Genomic DNA, 21,931 nt, shown 5'->3' with positions numbered 1-21,931 from the left:
AAAGGTTTACGTCTAACATTGGCATATCTCCTTTGGCGACTACGGGCCGTCTCGAGCCTTTCTCGGATTGGAACGATTTTAACGGTTACTCCATGAATGAGTCTAGGTTCGGTGACTTGATTATCATTTACTTGGTTCTACAAATGGAGAATGACGTTTCCGGTCATATAAGATTTCAAAAGGTGTGACGTTAAGACTTGAATGATAACCATCGTTGTAAGAGAATTTGGTTAAAGGTAAAAACTTTTCTCAAGTAAATTTGAATTTGATAACACAAATTCGTATTACGGTTTCCAAGGTTCGAATCGTATGTTTGCTCGGTCCGTCGAGTTGTGGTTGATGTGCGGTACTCATGTCTAAACGTGGTCCCGAGACTTTTGTAAGGCACTCTTAAATCTAGAAGTGAAACGAGGATCTCGATCCGAAACGAGGTACATTTCCTTAAGATAAATTTGAATAAGTTTGTTAGGACTTGAAAACTTTAGTTAGAACAAGTTTATGTTTCTCAAGAATCTCACGCCGCGAAAGATTTATCGGTTTCCGAAAACGTTTGTCGGAGCAAGTTCTCATCGGTCTCTGAAAACGTTCGTCGGGGCTATTCACCCTCGAGGCGAGTACTAGTATAACGTGAAGAGTCTATCTCTCCATTGAAAATTTTGAATCAAAGATTTCCTTATACGGAAGTACGAGTGTAATACGAGAGAAGTTTCTGCCTCGATGTGAGCATAACAAACATATTGAAGTTCGCCAATAAAACTGTGCGAAAATGAGATAGTATACACGTGTAACATATGTTTGATGTTGAAAGAATTTGTCATTCATTCGGAAGCATAAATATGGTTCGACAATATTCGAAGGTGTGTCCCCGGTATGGTTGTTGTCAGTACTTTCGGAGTTTTCAGATGTCCAAACATGAATAGATGAAGTCATGTACATGGCACATGGTGGTGATTAGGTTGATCGAGTCTAACCACCATCACGTGTCGTTAGAACTTTGGTATGTCTTACCGTAATATAACCACGTTGATCGAGTGCCGTTATATTACGCTAACTCATACCTCCATTCCCACATCACTCCATAACATCAAGTTCGTGTAACTGTGAAGATCTAATATGAACAAAATGTAACGACATCTCAAACGTGACTCGTATTAAATCGAAAGAATTTCTGCAACTCTAAGGAAGCGTTCCCCGAGGGAAGTGTATAAATGATTGTTCACGTCAATGCGGTTCGAGTCAGACAATAATGTATTTAGGTATGAAAAGAGTAACGAGTCATGATAACGAGTAGTACGCAACCGTAGTGATAAATAGTGATGACGATACTCATCTAGAGTGGTGGTGGAAACTTTACAACACTTGTGGATAGTAAGCTGAGACGGGGTGGATAACAACCAAGGAGTCGGAATTCCCGAACTGGAGTGACTAACGAAGTCGTGGTCATCCGTACGCGTATAAACCTTGAATTCACGTGTGTCACCAAAAAGTGGCGGAATACGAGTTCGTATGATGAAGGTTGGGTACCATTAAAAAGTTTGCTTAAGAATGATTCAAGTATAATGCACAAGTAGTCAAGTAAGTGCTATCTATAGCAAATGTATGTCAGAATGCAATGGCTAACTATCCAGTTGTAGTCTAGATTAACTAATGCGTCCCAACGACTCTGTCAGACACACTAATGCACATCCTAGTTCCCTACAACCAACGCTCTGATACCATCTGTAGCGACCCGGCAAAATCGTCATTGACGGCGCCGACTACTTAGGTCCCGTTGCGTGGTCATAGTCCCTATATGAGACTCGTTTGACCAAAATTATGTCGCATTCATTTGAAACGTACAAGACTTGCAAAGTTTAGTTTACAAACAATTCGACAACAAGTTTAAGATTACAAAAATTGTAAAGTATAAATGAAATAACTTGCGACATAATATAAGTTGAAAATCACAGTTGCTATAAATAGCGTAAGTATGTATGCTTTATGGTTTAATCCAAAAGTGCTATCACTAGCGTATGCATGTATGCTTGACCTCAAGCAAGTAATCAAAGTGTGCGGAAGCATGTATTAAGTAGCCGAGTATGAACCTGAGAAACATATAGAAAACTGTCAACGAAAAACGTTGGTGAAATCATAGGTGTATTTGTAAACGTTGTTTTTGAACCACAAGATTTAGTATTCCCATAACGTTGATTATCAAAATCGTTTGCATTCCAAAAGTATTGTTCGCGAGCACCCAATTATCAAGACTTAACGTTTCCTTCCATAGAACCCCATCACAATAGTGTTAGAACATACACTGTTTCTCGAAAATATATTTCATCCGTAGACGGTAGCGAACCTTCCGTAATGAGGGTTTGTCAAACCCGTATGGCCACACAATATAAGTTCTCGCTTACACCCTGCAAGTGTAACTAATGATAATCGAATTGAGGATTTTTGTTCTAACTCGCTGTGGAATGTTTGTTTTCCTTGTACTTGTGTTCAAAGTATAAAAGTAAGTAGTACAAAATGTAACAAAGTATATTTCTCAGCCCACAATTTAAAAGTATAAAAAGTTGTTGAAAAGGTGGGACTATGATCTCACCTCGAGTGCACGAGTATAAATGTACTTCACAAAGTAAACGTGTGCATGAAAGTTGCTTAGCCTTGACCCAAACTTGATGAAATTGGTACCAAAATGTAGAGGATGAAGAGAGAATCACGAAAAAGTAATTTGTTTTGATGTTTGCTTCTCCAATCGGATTTAGATGATGAATTTGTGAGGATGGGTGTTTGAGTTCATGAAAGGGAAGTAGAGAGAAAAGAGGGAGAAGGTGGGAGGTGAAATGAATGGATGGATAAGGTGGGTTGACTAGTTGACCTAGTCAACTAGTTTGCCCACTTGGTAACCTCGGTCCCTCAAGTTTCAAAGCGGGTGCGGGAATTAACCAAACGAATATTTTAAAAACGCTCGAGTAAACGAGTGATGTTATAATTAAATAACGGGAAAAATTAAGAACGTTGGTCAACGGAAACTACGAATTTAAATAACGAAAGATTTTATTTAAAAAAAAAGATACTGTTAAAAAATAAATTTAACGGAAAAACGCGGGATGTTACATTACCTACACCTTAAAAGAAATTTCGTCCCGAAATTTAGTTGGAAGTAGTGGTTGTTGTTTCTTCTTTGAAACCTTGTGTTGCAAATTCTACGGTTACGTGAAGGTACTTCCTCGGGCACTTCAACGAACTTTGACAGTCGGGATTTTTACGTTGTTTTAAAGTTTGGTTTCACGATTTATAGTTTCAACCGGTCCTCCTAGAAAGTGAAGTTTATCGTTGATAGTAAGTTCATCGAAGAGGATAACAAGTTCTTGTTTCGCAAGACACGCCTTTAAGTTTGATACACAGAATGTAGGGTGAACGGAATTTGTTTGAGTCGGAAGTTCGAAACGGTAAACAACGGGTACAAAACGCCCCAAGATTTTAAAAGGATCAAAATATCGCGAATTTAGCTTTCTACGTTTTCGACACGGATTACACCTTTTCAAGGCGCGACTTTTAACGTTACGCGATTTCCCACATGGAATTCGAAAGGTTTACGTATAACATTGGCATATCTCCTTTGGCGACTACGGGCCGTCTCGAGCCTTTCTCGGATTGGAACGATTTTAACGGTTAATCCATGAATGAGTCTAGGTTCGGTGACTTGATTATCATTTACTTGGTTCTACAAATGGAGAATGACGTTTCTGGTCATATAAGATTTCAAAAGGTGTGACGTTAAGTCTTGAATGATAACCATCGTTGTAAGAGAATTTGGTTAAAGGCAAAAACTTTTCTCAAGTAAATTTGAAGTTGATAACACAAATTCGTATTACGGTTTCCAAGGTTCGAATCGTATGTTTGCTCGGTCCGTCGAGTTGTGGTTGATGTGCGGTACTCATGTCTAAACGTGGTCCCGAGACTTTTGTAAGGCACTCTTAAATCTAGAAGTGAAACGAGGATCTCGATCCGAAACGAGGTACATTTCCTTAAGATAAATTTGAATAAGTTTGTTAGGACTTGAAAACTTTAGTTAGAACAAGTTTCTGTTTCTCAAGAATCTCACGCCGCGAAAGATTTATCGGTTTCCGAAAATGTTTGTCGGAGCAAGTTCTTATCGGTCTCTGAAAACGTTCGTCGGGGCTATTCACCCTCGAGGCGAGTACTAGTATAACGTGAAGAGTCTATCTCTCCATTGAAAATTTTGAATCAAAGATTTCCTTATACGGAAGTACGAGTGTAATACGAGAGAAGTTTCTGCCTCGATGTGAGCATAACAAACATATTGAAGTTCGCCAATAAAACTGTGCGAAAATGAGATAGTATACACGTGTAACATATGTTTGATGTTGAAAGAATTTGTCATTCATTCGGAAGCATAAATATGGTTCGACAATATTCGAAGGTGTGTCCCCGGTATGGTTGTTGTCAGTACTTTCGGAGTTTTCAGATGTCCAAACATGAATAGATGAAGTCATGTACATGGCACATGGTGGTGATTAGGTTGATCGAGTCTAACCACCATCACGTGTCGTTAGAACTTTGGTATGTCTTACCGTAATATAACCACGTTGATCGAGTGCCGTTATATTACGCTAACTCATACCTCCATTCCCACATCACTCCATAACATCAAGTTCGTGTAACTGTGAAGATCTAATATGAACAAAATGTAACGACGTCTCAAACGTGACTCGTATTAAATCGAAAGAATTTTTGCAACTCTAAGGAAGCGTTCCCCGAGGGAAGTGTATATGTCGGAATCGAGAAATTAAACTGGATAGCGAAACATTTATGATTGACTTGATACCAGTAGAGTTAGGGAGTTTTGATGTGATAATCGGTATGGACTGGTTGAAAGAAGTGAAAGCAGAAATCGTTTGTTACAAAAATGCAATTCGCATTATACGAGAAAAAGGAAAACCCTTAATGGTGTACGGAGAAAGGGAAACACGAAGCTACATCTTATTAGTAATTTGAAGGCACAAAAACTAATAAGAAAAGGTTGCTATGCTGTTCTAGCACACATCGAGAAAGTATAAACTGAAGAAAAGAGCATCAATGATGTTCCCGTTGTAAAAGAATTTTCCGATGTATTTCTGAAAGAATTACCGGGACTACCTCCACATCGATCTGTTGAATTCCAAATAGATCTTGTACCAGGAGCTGCACCAATAGCTCGTGCTCCTTACAGACTGGCACTCAGCGAGATGAAAGAACTGCAAAGCCAACTGCAAGAACTATTAGAACGTGGTTTCATTCAACCAAGCACATCACCGTGGGGAGCTCCTGTTTTGTTTGTCAAGAAGAAGGATGGTACATTTAGGTTGTGTATTGACTACAGAGAGTTGAATAAACTTACCATCAAAAACTGTTATCCACTGCCGAGAATTGACGACTTATTTGATCAACTACAAGGCTCGTCGGTTTATTCGAAAATCAATTTACGTTCTGGATATCATCAAATGCGGGTGAAAGAAGATGAAATTCCAAAGACTGCTTTCAGAACACATTACGGTCATTACGAGTTTATGGTCATGCCGTTTGGTTTAACTAATGCACCAGCTGTGTTCATGGACCTTATGAACCGAGTGTGTGGACCATACCTTGACAAGTTTGTCATTGTTTTCATTGATGACATACTTATTTACTCAAAGAATGACCAAGAACACGGTGAACATTTGAGAAAGGTGTTAGAAGTATTGAGGAAGGAAGAATTGTACGCTAAGTTTTCAAAGTGTGCATTTTAGTTGGAAGAAGTTCAATTCCTCGGTCACATAGTGAACAAAGAAGGTATTAAGGTGGATCCGGCAAAGATAGAAACTGTTGAAAAGTGGAAAACCCCGAAAACTCCGAAACACATACGCCAGTTTTTAGGACTAGCTGGTTACTACAGAAGGTTCATCCAAGACTTTTCCAGAATAGCAAAACCCTTGACTGCATTAACGCATAAAGGGAAGAAATTTGAATGGAAGGATGAACAAGAGAAAGCGTTTCAGTTATTGAAGAAAAAGTTAACTACGGCACCTATATTGTCATTACCTGAAGGGAATGATGATTTTCTGATATATTGTGACGCCTCAAAGTAAGGTCTCGGTTGTGTATTAATGCAACGAATGAAAGTAATTGCTTATGCGTCTAGACAATTGAAGATTCATGAACAAAATTATACGACGCATGATTTGGAATTAGGCGCGGTTGTTTTTGCATTAAAGACTTGGAGGCACTACTTATATGGGGTCAAAAGTATTATATATACCGACCACAAAAGTCTTCAACACATATTTAATCAGAAACAACTGAATATGAGGCAGCGTAGGTGGATTGAATTGTTGAATGATTACGACTTTGAGATTCGTTACCACCCGGGAAAGGCAAATGTGGTAGTCGACGCCTTGAGCAGGAAGGACAGAGAACCCATTCGAGTAAAATCTATGAATATAATGATTCACAATAACCTTACTACTCAAATAAAGGAGGCACAACAAGGAGTTTTAAAAGAGGGAAATTTAAAGGATGAAATACCCAAAGGATCGAAGAAGCATCTTAATATTCGGGAAGACGGAACCCGGTATAGGGCTGAAAGGATTTGGGTACCAAAATTTGGAGATATGAGAGAAATGGTACTTAGAGAAGCTCATAAAACCAGATACTCAATACATCCTGGAACGGGGAAGATGTACAAGGATCTCAAGAAACATTTTTGGTGGCCGGGTATGAAAGCCGATGTTGCTAAATACGTAGGAGAATGTTTGACGTGTTCTAAGGTCAAAGCTGAGCATCAGAAACCATCAGGTCTACTTCAACAACCCGAAATCTCGGAATGGAAATGGGAAAACATTACCATGGATTTCATCACTAAATTGCCAAGGACTGCAAGTGGTTTTCATACTATTTGGGTAATAGTTGATCGTCTCACCAAATCAGCACACTTCCTGCCAATAAGAGAAGATGACAAGATGGAGAAGTTAGCACGACTGTATTTGAAGGAAGTCGTCTCCAGACATGGAATACCAATCTCTATTTTCTCTGATAGGGATGGCAGATTTATTTCAAGATTCTGGCAGACATTACAGCAAGCATTAGGAACTCGTCTAGACATGAGTACTGCCTATCATCCACAAACTGATGGGCAGAGCGAAAGGACAATACAAACGCTTGAAGACATGCTACGAGCATGTGTTATTGATTTCGGAAACAGTTGGGATCGACATATACCGTTAGCAGAATTTTCCTACAACAACAGCTACCATTCAAGCATTGAGATGGCGCCGTTTGAAGCAATTTATGGTAGAAAGTTGTCATAACCCGACCTTAACCATAAGGACGAATACAATAACATATGATTTCATCGCGAGGTATTGACCTCTATATGCGACATTTTTCAAAAACTGCATTCGTTTTTACAATACAAACCATAGCTTTTATTACAAATACAAGGTTTAAACAACTTAATAATGATTATCGTTTAGCAATAATCTTAGACTTACAAACTTTGAATGTGATAATAACAATACGACCTCCAACATATTTTACATTACAAATCCTCCGATATGCAGTTTTATTTTTGACACAAATATGCATACTCAAGATCTTGCTTAAATTCAACATGTTGCAGCGGAAGCTTTTAGTTATCACCTGAGAATAAACATGCTTAAAATGTCAACATAAAGTTGGTGAGATATAGGTTTAATGCCGGCAGCGTTATAAATATAGACCACAAGATTTCATATATAAACGTTTTAATAAAGATATTCTAAGTTGTTGAGCACTTGATAATCATACTTAACATTTAATCAACGTCGCATATTCACTTTATTATGAAATCTTACTACACCGTACCAAGTGTAGTCACCGAAATGAAGTACTGTGCAACTGTTGAATACTGGTCATCCAGTCCGGTTGGGGTTGTCAGGCCCGATAGATCTATCAACAGGATTCGCGTTTACAATACCTCATGTAAATAGTAGTTACCAAGTTACAGGGAAGTATGCCAGTGGTACAACCCAATGTAGAATATATATTTTTAATCACTTGTGTCTATAACGTAAATCATAAAATGCATGTATTCTCATCCCGAAATATTTAGAGTTTAAAAGTGGGACTATATACTCACTTTTGCCTTGAAGGTATTTATCACGACTTGGGCTCCGATAGATATCACGAACCTAACCATATATATAATATATCAACATATTTTCTTTTTAAGTAATCGTTATATATATATATATATATATATATATATATATATATATATATATATATATATATATATATATATATATATATATATATATATATATATATATATATATATATATATATATATATATATATATATACTTTTAATACTTTTAATATTTTCTTAGTCCGTAGTTAGCAGTCCGATGTTAGTGGTCCACAATTAGTTGCTTAAATAAAACAAATAAAGACCCCATCGTATTCGTATTGATCAGAATTAATCTCGACCCATGGTACCATGTTGTCAAGTGACGTGTTGCGTACATAAAGTACCGTGTTGTCAAATGACGTGTTGCGTACAATCATGAGGTCTTATGATTAATCTTCTTGTGTTGTTTACGGGTGGTCCTGAAATATATAAAATCAAATCATAAGTAAATATATATGAAATATCATATTAATTAGAAATATATGATTAATTTAATTTTTCTCCAAATATTTTCGTAGCTAAACTAGTTTCGCATACCCGATCTTGTTTTAGTCGTAGTTTCTTCATTACAACTCCGTTTTTGTTGGTTCAACTTGCCACTTCCTTGTATCGAGTCAAATTTTAAGAATATGAACTGAAAATACCTTAGGTTGTATTCGAAATCACAGGTTATAGGTCAAACTTTGGTGAAACTTATGAAAGTGATCATTTTCCATCATAAAAACAACATTTAATGATCATTTTTCTAAAAATACTTACACTTTGAGTTAAACCATGAAATTTTTATGTGTTAACATATTCATAAGAAATATCATTTTTCCAGAATATGAACTTCCAATTCAAAGCTTAAGATGGTTTTTAATTATCCAACCCAAAACAGCCCCCGGTTGCACTCCGACGACGTAGATTCAGTTTTTAAGGTGTTCTTTGTAAAACCAAGTTATATCTTGTTAAGTTAGCATATCATTATGATATATTACAGGTCTTGAAGTGTTTTAAAAGTCAAGTTAGAAGGATCTATTTAGTTTGCGAACAAGTTTGAAATCATTCAAACTATGTTCTTGTTGTTAAAATTTTATACCACAAAATAAGATAGCTATATGAATATGAATTGAATAAGATTATGAATAAGGTTACTACCTCAAGTTACTTGGACAAAGTTACTATAAGAGATGAGAAAAATCCTAGAATCAAAAGAGTGGTGGAGTTGGATTGAAAGGTTGGAAGTAAACTTGTTTACTTGGAAGGATTTTTGAAGTGTTCTTGAATGGATTTTCTTATGATGATTAAGGGTTGTTTTTGAAGCTAGATCTTCATGGTTATTTGCTGAGATTGTGAAGAACACTTAAGGTTCCTAAGAGTGTGTTTTTGGTTAGAGAAAATGTGTAGTAAAAATGAAATTGGAATGGAGTATAAATGGTGGTGAAAAGATGTATAAATTTGTAATATTGTGCAAAAGTCTTGTAATATGCCAAATTGATTAATCATGCATGCTAAGATCCAAAATTGGCTGACTCATGGCTGCTAATAAAGTGATTGTGATGTGTATATACTAATAGTAAATACGTATAGGAGCTGGGTATGATACGAGTACATATACTCTAGGTAAACGTGTAGAAATTTTGAGGAAACGGAACGAGAATTCAAATATAGCTATCTTTTGTAAATATTCTTATATTTTTTTATGTATATAAGCCCTTTAAAAGTGATTAAATACATATTTATACGATACTTGTATAAGTATTATAGGTTAAAGGTATATATGTCAAATAACGTTACGTATAGTTATCATTTTGAAAACTTAAGTTAGTAGTCTCAAAGTATACTTATAACTTATTGTTATTAGTACACAATGAGATGTTAAACCATTCTTAGATCATGTTAAATATATATAAATACATATATATACACAAACGTATAATTATCGTTTGTTATATAGTTCGTGATATCATCGGTCAAATTGGACGGTCAAACGTTGTGTAAAACTCTTTTTAAAAACATAAATCTCAACAATTTAGATTACTTATCATGTTGGTAAGGTTTAATTTATGTAAATATTAATCTCATAGGTATAAAATGATCGGAAAAATCTGGGTCGTTACAGTACCTACCCGTTAAATAAATTTCGTCCTGAAATTTTAAAATTGTACCTATTTTGCGTTCTCGGGAAACAAATGTGGATACTTTCATTTCATCTGATCCTCTCGTTCCCAAGTAAGCTTGGGACCCCTTCGAGCATTCCAACGAACCTTAACAATCGGTATGTTGCTCTGCTTGAGTTGTTTAACTTCACGGTCCATGATTTCGACTGGTTCTTCTATGAATTGTAGTTTCTCGTCGACTTGGATTTCTTCAAGAGGAATGGTGAGATCTTCCTTTGCAAGACATTTCTTAAGGTTTGATACGTGAAATGTATTATGTACTTCGGCGAGTTGTTGCGGTAACTCGAGTCGATAAGCTACCGGTCCAATGCGTTCGATGATCTTGAACGGGCCTACATACCTTGGGTTCAGTTTACCCCTTTTACCGAAACGTATTACACCTTTCCAAGGTGACACCTTTAACATAACCATGTCACCGATCTGAAACTCTAATGGTTTCCTTCGGACATCGGCGTAGCTCTTTTGGCGACTACGGGCTGTTTTCAATCTCTCCTTGATTTGTACTATCTTCTCAGTCGTTTCGTGTATGATCTCGGGACTAGTTAATTATCGATCTCCTACTTCATTCCAACAGATAGGGGATCTACACTTCCTTCCATACAATGCTTCGAATGGTGCAGCTTTAATGCTCGCATGATAACTGTTATTATACGAGAATTCTGCTAATGGTAGATATTTATCCCATCCATTTCCAAAATCGATCACACATGCCCTGAGCATGTCCTCAAGAGTCTGAATTGTTCTTTCACTCTGCCCGTCAGTTTGCGGATGATATGCGGTACTCATATCCAAACGAGTTCCTAGGGCCTCCTGTAGTGATTGCCAGAACTTTGATGTAAATCTACTATCACGATCAGATATAATGGAAATAGGTATTCCATGCCTTGAAACAATTTCCTTTATGTATAGTCGTAATAGTTTCTCCATTCTATCTGTTTCCTTTATAGGCAAGAAATGTGCAGATTTGGTGAGACGATCAACTATTACCCAAATGGTATCATAACCCCAAGCAGTCTTAGGTAACTTTGTGATGAAATCCATGGTAATACCATCCCATTTCCATTCTGGGATTTCTGGTTGTTGAAATAACCCTGACGGCTTCTGGTGTTCTACTTTAACTTTAGAACAAGTTAAACATTCCCCAACATATGTTGGAACGTCTGTCTTTAAATTAGGCCACCAATAACGCGTCTTAAGATCTTGGTACATCTTTCCAACTCCAGGATGTATCGAGTATCTTGTCTTGTGCGCCTCATTCAATATCAACTTCCTTAATCCACCCAACTTCGGTACCCAAATACGGTTTGCAAAATATCGAATTCCGTCTTCCCGTATAACGAGTTGCTTCTCATACTTCCTCATTATTTCATTTCCTATGTTTTCTTTAGTAAGAGCTTCTCGTTGAGCCTCTTTGATTTGTGAGTTGAGATTCATGCGAATTTTTATGTTCATCGCTCGTACTCGAATTGGTTCTCGTTCCTTTCTGCTTAGAGCGTCAGCCACTACATTCGCTTTCCTGGGATGATAGCGAATCTCACAATCATAGTCGTTTATCAGCTCGACCCACCTACGTTGCCTCATGTTCAGCTGTTTCTGATCAAAAATATGTTGAAGGCTTTTATGATCAGTAAACACAGTGCATTTAACCCCATATAAATAGTGTCTCCATATCTTCAATGCAAACACTACTGCTCCCAATTCTAAATCATGCGTCGTATAATTCCGCTCGTGAATCTTCAATTGTCGAGATGCGTATGTTATAACTTTCTTCCGTTGCATAAGGACGCAACCAAAACCTTGTCGCGAAGCATCACAATATATCTCAAAATCATCGTTCCCTTCAGGTAACGATAAAATAGGTGCTGTAGTCAACTTCTTCTTCAGTAATTGAAATGCACTCTCCTGCTCAGAAGTCCATTCGTACTTCTTCCCTTTTTGCGTTAACGCTGTTAATGGTTTAGCTATTCGGGAAAAATCTTGAATAAACCTTCTATAATAACCAGCTAAACCCAAAAATTGGCGTATCTGCGTTGGTGTCTTAGGAGTCTCCCATTTTTCAATGGCCTCAATTTTAGCTGGGTCAACCTGAATTCCTTTGCTACTAACAAGATGACCAAGAAATTGCACTTCTTTTAACCAAAATGCACACTTAGAAAATTTGGCGTATAATTGTTCTTTTCTTAACAATTCTAATACCAATCTTAAATGCTGTTCATGCTCTTGCTCACTCTTGGAATAGATAAGAATATCGTTTATGAAAACGATAACAAACTTATCTAAATACGGACTACAAACTCGATTCATGAGGTCCATGAATACAGCTGGCGCATTTGTTAACCCAAACGGCATGACCAAAAATTCGTAATGACCGTAGCGTGTCCGGAAAGCAGTTTTTGGAATATCTTCTTCTTTGACACGTAGTTGATGATAGCCCGATCTTAAGTCGATTTTCGAGTACACACATGATCCTTGCAGTTGATCAAATAAGTCATCAATTCTTGGTAGTGGATACCGATTCTTGATAGTTAACTTATTTAATTCACGATAATCTATACACATCCTAAAAGATCCATCTTTCTTCTTGATGAATAAAATCAGAGCTCCCCACGGTGAAGTACTTGGTCGTATGAATCCACGGTCCAGTAATTCTTTTAACTAACTCTGAAGTTCTTTTAACTCAGATGGTGCAAGTCTATATGGAGCACGAGCCACTGGTGCAGCTCCTGGTACAAGATCTATTTGAAATTCTACAGATCTAAATGGAGGTAATCCCGGCAACTCTTCCGGAAAGACTTCAGGAAAATCTCTTGCCACAGGCACGCCATTGATACTCTTCACTTTTTCCTTCGTTTCGACTTTATTAACATGTGCTAAGATAGCATAACAACCTTTCTTCAAGCACTTTTGAGCTTTCAAACAACTAATGAGTTTTAGCTTTGAGTTACCCTTCTCTCCGTAAATCATTACTGGCGTTTTATCCTTACGAGGAATGCGAATTGCCTTCTTGGCACACACAACTTCAGCTCCAATTTTGGACATCCAGTCCATGCCGACTATTACATCAAAACTTCCTAATTCTACAGGTATCAAATCAATCTTAAATATTTCTCCGGCTAAATTTATTTTACAATCACGGAAAATTTTATCGGCTTTAATTAGTTTACCATTAGCTAACTCAATCATGTACTTAGCATCTAGAGGTAATGATGAACAATTCAATTTAGTGTAAAAGTCTCTACTCACGTAACTTCTATCGGCACTAGTATCAAATATAATAGATGCGGATAAGTTATTAATGGTAAACGTACCCGTAACAAGCTCCGGGTCTTCACACGCCTCTCTAGCATTAATAACAAATGCTCTTCCACGTGCAGATCCATTATTCTTCTCTGGATTCGGACACTGGCTCTTATAATGACCCTGTTTCCCACACCCATAACAGGTAACAGTGGCCAAGGCAGTTTTATTTGCATTAGTGGCAGGAGTCTTGGTGCCATTTGTATTTGTAACAGGAATCCGACAATCTTCAGCAAGATGACCCCTTCGATTACAATTTTCCCACACCACATTACAATAACCAGAGTGATGTTTGTGGCATCTGTTACATAAAGGATTTCGTCCTTTGTAACCTGAGTTCGAATCGCTACCCGCACCTTGCGTGGTTTCTTGTTTCTTGTTGGATTGTTGATGATTACCTTCCCACTTTCTTTTGTTTCTTGATGTCTTGACATCGGTGTTCTTATCCAGAATAATCTGGTCCATCAACTCGTTGGCCATGGTGATGGCTTCGTGAATAGTCTTGGGTTTCGATGCTGTAACATTTGCTTTGACATTTTTAGGCAAACCATCTTTGTACAGTTCTATCTTCCGTTCTTCGGTTGGTACCAATTTGGGACATAGCAAAGCTAATTCCATGAATCGCTGATTGTAGTTGGTGAGTTCAGTACCAACAACTTTCAGGCTTCGTAATTCAGCTTCCAACTTCCTAACCTCGTTCCTTGGACAATACTCATTGATTAGCATTGTTTTGAATTCTTCCCAGGGAGTATCATAAGCTACATCTCCTCCTACGGCCTTCACATAGTTTTTCCACCATGTGAGTGCACTATCTTGTAAGGTGCACGATGCATACTTGGTCATGTCCTTCTCAATACAACCACTGATTTTAAACACAGACTCAATCTTTTCGATCCATCGGGTTAAACCGACCGGTCCTTCTGTTCCACTGAATGATGAGGGCTTGCAACCTTGAAAAGTTTTGTAAGTACATCCCACACGAGGATTTGGGTTAACTGCAGCACCTCTCGCAGCCTCGACCCATAACATTCTGTCGTCCACTCGCTGATTGATGAGTTCCTCGATTTCTTGTTCCGTCATTCGGTTCAATCGCGCCATAATCTTCAATAAGAATGAAAAAAAATAATTATTCACATGGAATATTATAGATGTAGTATGTATTTACAGTACATCGTAGCTTATTAATAATATGAACCAGTTATTATTATAAAAGCCTTTTCTTCTTATTAGCGTTTTATAATTATATCTAGGGTAGTACCTACCCGTTAAAGTTCATACTTAATAGCTTAGTACATAAATCAATTACTATCACCCAAATAATACTCAACCATGGAAAATTATTGCATTTCACACTTTACTATTTTACATATACTTATCTTACATCAAACATTAAGCAAACCACACTAGTAATATTATACAAAACGTTATATGATACCATGGTTTAAAACAACAGCGCATCATTTAACCCAAAACGTTTGTGTTCAAAGAAATCGCTTATAGGTTATCTTGACTGTCTCCCTGTGTTTTGGCGGAGGGGCTGAAGAACTGGATGTCGGGTTAGAACTAATAGGAATAGCGAGAATAGGGGTGGAAGTGTCTGGTGGAGTTGGTGCCACAACATCCTCACTAAACTTGGGATTTGGATTTTCCAATTCAGTAGCCTTTCGTTTCTTTCCTCTTTCAAACTTGTCTTTCGTAATTTCCTGTATTTCTTCCTCCTCAGGATAACTTTCCGGTTCCTCTTCAATTGATTCATCCGGAACTTGTGAGTCTTCCCCAAAGGTGTCGTTTTCATCATCGGATAGGTTAATGACTGGAACACCATCTGAAGATTCTGGTTCGGAGTCGCTGAATGTGATAATAAGTTCTAAGCCAGACATCTATCACATAACAACTAGCACGTTAATACCACATAATATTTACATATTAATTTTTAACCAACAAGGATAAGCAATAGTTTTCGAAATCAAACACGGTCAAAGTCCAGACTCACTAATGCATCCTAACAAACTCGATAAGACACACTAATGCAAATTCTCTGGTTCTCTAAGACCAACGCTCTGATACCACATGTCATAACCCGACCTTAACCATAAGGACGAATACAATAACATATGATTTCATCGCGAGGTATTGACCTCTATATGCGACATTTTTCAAAAATTGCATTCGTTTTTACAATACAAACCATAGCTTTTATTACAAATACAAGGTTTAAACAACTTAATAATGATTATCGTTTAGCGATAATCTTAGACTTACAAACTTTACATGTGATAATAACAATACGACCTTCAACATATATTACATTACAAATCCTCCGATATGCAGTTTTATTTTTGACACAAATATGCATACTCAAGATCTTGCTTAAATTCAACATGTTGCAGCTGAAGCTTTTAGTTATCACCTGAGAATAAACATGCTTAAAACGTCAACATAAAGTTGGTGAGATATAGGTTTAATGCCGGCAGCGTTATAAATATAGACCACAAGATTTCATATATAAACGTTTTAATAAAGATATTTTAAGTTGTTGAGCACTTGATAACCATACTTAACATTTAATCAACGTCGCATATTCCCTTTATTATGAAATATTACTACACCATACCAAGTGTAGTCACCAAAATGAAGTACTGTGCAACCGTTAAATACTGGTCATCCAGTCCGGTTGGGGTTGTCAGGCCCGATAGATCTATCAACAGGATTCACGTTTACAATACCTCATGTAAATAGTAGTTACCAAGTTACAGGGAAGTATGCCAGTGGTACAACTCAACGTAGAATATATATATTTTTAATCACTTGTGTCCATAACGTAAATCATAAAATGCATGTATTCTCATCCCGAAATATTTAGAGTTTAAAAGGGGGACTATATACTCACTTTTACCTTGAAGGTATTTATCACGACTTGGTCTCAGATAGATATCACGAACCTAACCATATATATAACATATCAACATATTTTCTTTTTAAGTAATCGTTACATATATATATATATATATACTTTTAATACTTTTAATATTTTCTTAGTCCGTAGTTAGCAGTCCGATGTTAGTGGTCCACAATTAGTTGCTTAAATAAAATAAATAAAGACCCCATCGTATTTGTATTGATCAGAATTAATCTTGACCCATGGTACCATGTTGTCAAGTGACGTGTTGCGTACATAAAGTACCGTGTTGTCAAATGACGTGTTGCGTACAATCATGAGGTCTTATGATTAATCTTCTCGTGTTGTTTACGGGTGGTCCTGAAATATATAAAATCAAATCATAAGTAAATATATATGAAATATCATATTAATTAGAAATATATGATTAATTTAATTTTTTTCCAAATATTTTCGTAGCTAAACTAGCTTCGCATACCCGATCTTGTTTTAGTCGTAGTTTCTTCATTACAACTCCGTTTTTGTTGGTTCAACTTGCCACTTCCTTGGATCGAGTCAAATTTTAAGAATATGAACTGAAAATACCTTAGGTTGTATTCGAAATCACAGGTTATAGGTCAAACTTTGGTGAAACTTATGAAAGTGATCATTTTCCATCATAAAAACAACATTTAATGATCATTTTTCTAAAAATAGTTACACTTTGAGTTAAACCATGAAATTTTTATGTGTTAACATATTCATAAGAAATATCATTTTTCCAGAATATGAACTTTCAATTCAAAGCGTAAGATGGTTTTTAATTATCCAACCCAAAACAGCCCCCGGTTGCACTCCAACGACGTAGATTCAGTTTTTAAGGTGTTTTTTGTAAAACCAAGTTATATCTTGTTAAGTTAGCATATAATTATGATATATTATAGGTCTTGAAGTGTTTTAAAAGTCAAGTTAGAAGGATCTATTTAGTTTGCGAACAAGTTTGAAATCATTCAAACTATGTTCTTGTTGTTAAAATTTTATACCACAAAATAAGATAGCTATATGAATATGAATTGAATAAGATTATGAATAAGGTTACTACCTCAAGTTACTTGGACAAAGTTACTGTAAGAGATGAGAAAAATCCTAGAATCAAAAGAGTGGTGGAGTTGGATTGAAAGGTTGGAAGTAAACTTGTTTACTTGGAAGGATTTTTGAAGTGTTCTTGAATGGATTTTCTTAAGATGATTAAGGGTTGTTTTTGAAGCTAGATCTTCATGGTTATTTGCTGAGATTGTGAAGAACACTTAAGGTTCCTAAGAGTGTGTTTTTGGTTAGAGAAAATGTGTAGTAAAAATGAAATTCGAATGGAGTATAAATGGTGGTGAAAAGATGTATAAATTTGTAATATTGTGCAAAAGTCTTGTAATATGCCAAATTGATTAATCATGCATGCTAAGATCCAAAATTGGCTGACTCATGGCTGCTAATAAAGTGATTGTGATATGTATATACTAATAGTAAATACATATAGGAGCTGGGTATGATACGAGTACATATACTCTAGGTATACGTGTAGAAATTTTGAGGAAACGGAACGAGAATTCAAATATAGCTATCTTTTGTAATTATACTTATATTGTTTTATGTATATAAGCCCTTTAAAAGTGATTAAATACATATTTATACGATACTTGTATAAGTATTATAGGTTAAAGGTATATATGTCAAATAACGTTACGTATAGTTTTCATTTTGAAAACTTAAGTTAGTAGTCTCAAAGTATACTTATAACTTATTGTTATTAGTACACAATGAGATGTTAAACCATTCTTAGATCATGTTAAATATATATAAATACATATATATACACAAACGTATAATTATCGTTTGTTATATAGTTCGTGATATCATCGGTCAAATTGGACGGTCAAACGTTGTGTAAAACTCTTTTTAAAAACATAAATCTCAACAATTTAGATTACTTATCATGTTGGTAAGGTTTAATTTATGTAAATATTAATCTCATAGGTATAAAATGATCGGAAAAATCCGGGTCGTTACAAAAGTGCAGGTCTCTGATTTGTTGGAGTGAAGTGGGGGATAGACAGATTACGGGTCCGGAGATAATACAAGAAACTACCGAGAAGATCATCCAAATTCAACAACGGTTGAAAACCGCCCAAAGTCGACAAAAGAGCTACGCCGACAGTAAAAGAAAAGACATAGAATTTGAAATTGGAGAGATGGTCATGCTTAAGGTTGCACCTTGGAAAGGTGTTGTTCGATTTGGTAAACGAGGGAAATTAAATCCAAGGTATATTGGACCATTCAAGATTATTGATCGTGTCGGACCAGTAGCTTACCGACTTGAGTTACCTCAACAACTTGCGAATGTACATAACACTTTCCACGTCTCGAATTTGAAGAAATGTTTTGCTAAAGAATATCTCACTATTCTGTTGGACGAAATCCAAATCAATGAAAAACTTCAATTCATTGAAGAACCCGTCGAAATAATAGATCGTGAGGTTAAGAGACCTAAACAAAACAAGATACCGATTGTGAAGGTTCAATAGAATGCTCGTAGAGGACCCGAGTTCACCTGGGAGCGTGAAGATCAGATGAAGAAGAAATACCCGCATCTATTTCCAGAAGATTCGTCAACACTTTCAACAGCTTAAAATTTCGGGACGAAATTTATTTAACGGGTAGGTACTGTAGTGACCCAAACTTTTCCATGTTTATATATACATTAAATGAAATTGTTATTTACATGATTAAGTGTTTCCAAAATGTTAAGCAATCAAACTTGTTAAGACTTGATTAATTGAAATAGGTTTCATATAGACAATTGACCACCCAAGTTGACCGGTGATTCACGAACGTTAAAATTTGTAAAAACTATATGATGACATATATATGGTTATATATATAGTTAACATGATATTATGATAAGTAAACATATCATTAAGTATATTAACAATGAACTACATATGTAAAAACAAGACTACGAACTTAATGATTTTGAAACGAGACATATATGTAACGATTATCGTTGTAACGACATTTAATGTATATATATCATATTAAGAGATATTCGTACATCATAATATCATGATAATATTATAATTTAAAATTTCATTTGATATTATAAACATTGGATTAACAACATTTAACAAGATCGTTAACCTAAAGGTTTCAAAACAACACTTACATGTAACGACTAACGACGACTTAACGACTCAGTTAAAATGTATATACATGTAGTGTTTTAATATGTATTCATACACTTTTGAAAGACTTCAAGACACTTATCAAAATACTTCTACTTAACAAAAATGCTTACAATTACATCCTCGTTCAGTTTCATCAACAATTCTACTCGTATGCACCCGTATTCGTACTCGTACAATACACAGCTTTTAGATGTATGTACTATTGGTATATACACTCTAATGATTAGCTCTTAGCAGCCCATGTGAGTCACCTAACATATGTGGGAACCATCATTTGGCAACTAGCATGAAATATCTCATAAAATTACAAAAATATGAGTAATCATTCATGACTTATTTACATGAAAACAAAATTACATATCCTTTATATCTAATCCATACACCAACGACCAAAAACACCTACAAACACTTTCATTCTTCAATTTTCTTCATCTAATTGATCTCTCTCAAGTTCTATCTTCAAGTTCTAAGTGTTCTTCATAAATTCTACAAGTTCTAGTTTCATAAAATCAAGAATACTTCCAAGTTTGCTAGCTTACTTCCAATCTTGTTATTGATCATCCAACCTCAAGAAATCTTTCTTATTTATAGTAAGATATCTTTCTAATATAAGGTAATACTCATATTCAAACTTTGATTCAATTTCTATAACTATAACAATCTTATCTCGAGTGGAAATCTTACTTGAACTTGTTTTCGTGTCATGATTCTGCTTCAAGAACTTTCACGCCATCCAAGGATCCTTTGAAGCTAGATCCATTTTTTTCATTTCCAGTAGCTTTATCCAGAAAACTTGAGGTAGTAATGATGTTCATAACAACATTCGATTCATACATATAAAGCTATCTTATTCGAAGGTTTAAACTTGTAATCACTAGAACATAGTTTAGTTAATTCTAAACTTGTTCGCAAACAAAAGTTAATCCTTCTAACTTGACTTTTAAAATCAACTAAACACATGTTCTATATCTATATGATATGCTAACTTAATGATTTAAAACCTGGAAACACGAAGAACACTGTAAAACCGGACATACGCTGTCGTAGTAACACCGCGGGCTGTTTTAGGTTAGTTAATTAAAAACTATGATAAACTTTGATTTAAAAGTTGTTCTTCTGTGAAAATGTTTTTTCTTATGAACATGAAACTATATCCAAAAATTATGGTTAAACTCAAAGTGGAAGTATGTTTTCTAAAATGGTCATCTAGACGTCGTTCTTTCGACTGAAATGACTACCTTTACAAAAATGACTTGTAACTTATATTTCTGACTATAAACTTATACTTTGTGTGTTTAGATTCATAAAATAGAGTTCAATATGAAACCATAGCAATTTGATTCACTCAAAACGGATTTAAAATGAAGAAGTTATGGGTAAAACAAGATTGGATAATTTTTCTTGTTGTAGCAACGTAAAAATTGGTAGCAAATCTATATTAATCATATCCTAGCTAACTTATATTGTATTATACATGTATTCTAATATATTATGTAATCTTGGGATACCATAGACACGTATGCAAATGTTTTGACATATCATATCGACCCATGTGTATATATTATTTGGAACAACCATAGACACTCTATATGCAGTAATGTGGGAGTTAGCTATACAGGGTTGAGGTTGATTCCAAAAATATATATACTTTGAGTTGTGATCTAGCCTGAGACGTGTATACACTGGGTCGTGGATTGATTCAAGATAATATATATCAATTTTTTTTCTGTACATCTAACGTTGGACAACTAGTTGTAGGTTACTAACGGGGACAGCTGACTTAATAAACTTAAAACATCAAAATATATTAAAAGTGTTGTAAATATATTTTGAATATACTTTGATATATATGTACATATTTGTTATAGGTTCGTGAATCGACCAGTGGCCAAGTCTTACTTCCCGACGAAGTAAAAATCTGTGAAAGTGAGTTATAGTCCCACTTTTAAAATCTAATATTTTTGGGATGAGAATACATGCAGGCTTTATAAATGATTTATAAAATAGACACAAGTACGTGAAACTACATTCTATGGTTGAATTATCGAAATCGAATATGCCCCTTTTTATTAAAGTCTGGTAATCTAAGAATTAGGGAACAGACACCCTAATTGACGTGAATCCTAAAGATAGATCTATTGGGTCTAACAAACCCCATCCA

The sequence above is a fragment of the Rutidosis leptorrhynchoides genome, chromosome 1, assembly GCF_046630445.1.
Source record: "Rutidosis leptorrhynchoides isolate AG116_Rl617_1_P2 chromosome 1, CSIRO_AGI_Rlap_v1, whole genome shotgun sequence".
NCBI lineage: Eukaryota > Viridiplantae > Streptophyta > Magnoliopsida > Asterales > Asteraceae > Rutidosis > Rutidosis leptorrhynchoides.
This window is presented reverse-complemented; position numbering follows the sequence as displayed.